The sequence below is a fragment of the Chionomys nivalis genome, unplaced genomic scaffold (assembly GCF_950005125.1).
Source record: "Chionomys nivalis unplaced genomic scaffold, mChiNiv1.1 scaffold_28, whole genome shotgun sequence".
Classification (NCBI taxonomy): Eukaryota; Metazoa; Chordata; class Mammalia; order Rodentia; family Cricetidae; genus Chionomys; species Chionomys nivalis.
Genome location: NW_026646922.1, coordinates 8,023,618 through 8,025,623, shown reverse-complemented (window position 1 = coordinate 8,025,623; position 2,006 = coordinate 8,023,618). Strand labels below are relative to the sequence as shown.

Sequence of the window (2,006 nt, the reverse complement as noted above, 5' to 3'; positions counted from 1 at the left end):
CCTTCAAATGTCCTGCAGTCCACCATGTATGTTGTTACCAGCTCCTATATTTGATAGTTGTGGGGATGGTGAATGCCAGCTATTCTTCCCACTTTATCTTTGCTAACAATATCAAATTCATCAATCCACTAAAATGGCAAAGCTCCTCTTTGTCCATAGGTGTTTTAAAAGATACTAATTGTTGCTCAACTGCTGCTGTTGCCTAGAATAATGAGTCTTTCAGGTTGAAGTGGGTCTCACAGTACTCACTTCCACAATGAAGACACAGAATGGCTTTATGTAATATACCTGGGTCTGGATCAAGAGACACAATACAGAGAGCCAGTGGACTGGAGTGCCATGACCTTTGGCAGGCTGTCTTGGGTTGAGCCCCATACCTATGTGCTTGATGTCGAAGGAGACGTGTGGATGTCCTTCGAATCCTTTGTTATCTGTTCAGATTTTTCTTACTCATTTCGGGGATAGGCATACCTTCTCCTCTCATTGACTTAGTTAGTCAGAAAGTAGGTTTCTCAGCAGAGGTCATTTGCCTTTGGGCAGCAGGAATTTGTCTCTGATACTTATATTGTGAGCTGTAGAGAAAAATTTGCTAATTGTCCTATTCATTTCATAACAGAATATTACAGTTAGGTATGCAAAACTGTTCAGCACTGTCTTTGTCTCCTGCCCCAAAGTTCTTCCAGAAAGGAGCCTTGAACTCACAGCCTCCCCTTCTTATCCTTGCAGGCACTCATTATTGATGCCACGACTTTGTTTCTAATTTAAACAGAGGGAAAGTTATTTCAACCTAGAGAGTGGGCAGCTATGAAGCCCAAGCAAAGAAATATAGCCAAGAAACAGCGGACCAGGAGGTCAGTGGCCTATCTCAGCAAGTCTACAGCCATGATGAAGATGCCTCTTAGTATGAGATGCATGCCACCTGTGCAGAAGAGGAATGGGTCATCTCTCCAGAAGCAAAAACTGAGTAGGCCTTTTGAGGCCCTGTAGAATATTGTCGGCCGCAGAATTTCTCACGGCTGGAAGGAAGCCAATGAACCAGTCACCCAGTGGAAAGCCATCATTCTAGATCAACTGCCAACAAATCCCTCTCTCTATTTGTTAAAGTATGATGGGACAGATTGTGTCTATGGAATGGAGCTCCACAGTGATGAAAGGATTTTAAACCTTAAGTTCCTGCCTAACAACATACGATTTCCTCAGGAGACAGACACTCATCTCTCAAACACCAAAGTTGGCAGAGCAGTGAAACATACATTTGAGGGCACAAACGGCTCTAAGGATGACTGGAAGGGGATGGTCCTAGAGGAGGTGCCAAACATGAAGACCTGGTTCTATATTACCTACAAGAAAGATCCGGTCTTGTATATTTACCACCTCCTGGTTGAATACCTTTAAGGCAACCTCCACATCATGCCAGGCTCTATGGAGGAGTGGACTGGGGTGGACCAAGTTGAGGTGCAGACCATGAAGACCTGTTTCTACATTACCTACGAGAAAGATCCAGTTGTGTACCTTTACCACCATCTAGATGACTACATTGAAAGCAACCTCCACATTATGCCAGGATGTCCTCCAAAAGGGGTGAATTTGGAATTAGGCAGGGATTCCTTGGCAGGCAAAAGCATGCAGCACAACGAAAAAGATGGAACCCAAAAGATAGGTAAAATTATTTACCAAGTTCCCACCAAACCTTCCGTGCATTTCATCAAGTTTGATAATGACTTCCATATCTATGTCTATGATTTGATGAAGATCTGTTAAAGTGAAATTCTCAAATTTTGGGGGTCAAATTACAACTGTGTTTGGTGAACTCTTTTTATCAGAAATACCTCAGGTCTTCTATTAATCCTGGTATCTTTCCCAATGGAAATTTTTGCTCTAAAAATAAAAATTTGTGAATATGTTATGTTGTTTGGTCAATGATGGAGTGTCTGGTGGATGGGACATCACAGAAAGACAGGCCTCAAAACAAAAGAGGATTTATGGTCTTTTCCCCTTGGAGAGGG

At 42.6% G+C, this 2,006-nt stretch overlaps 1 pseudogene; it reads left to right on the top strand.

Moving 5' to 3' along the window:
• The first annotated feature begins 804 nt into the window (after positions 1–804).
• LOC130869141 (Y-linked testis-specific protein 1-like) lies at positions 805–1,746 on the top strand (annotated as a pseudogene).
• Positions 1,747–2,006: the final 260 nt, after the last annotated feature.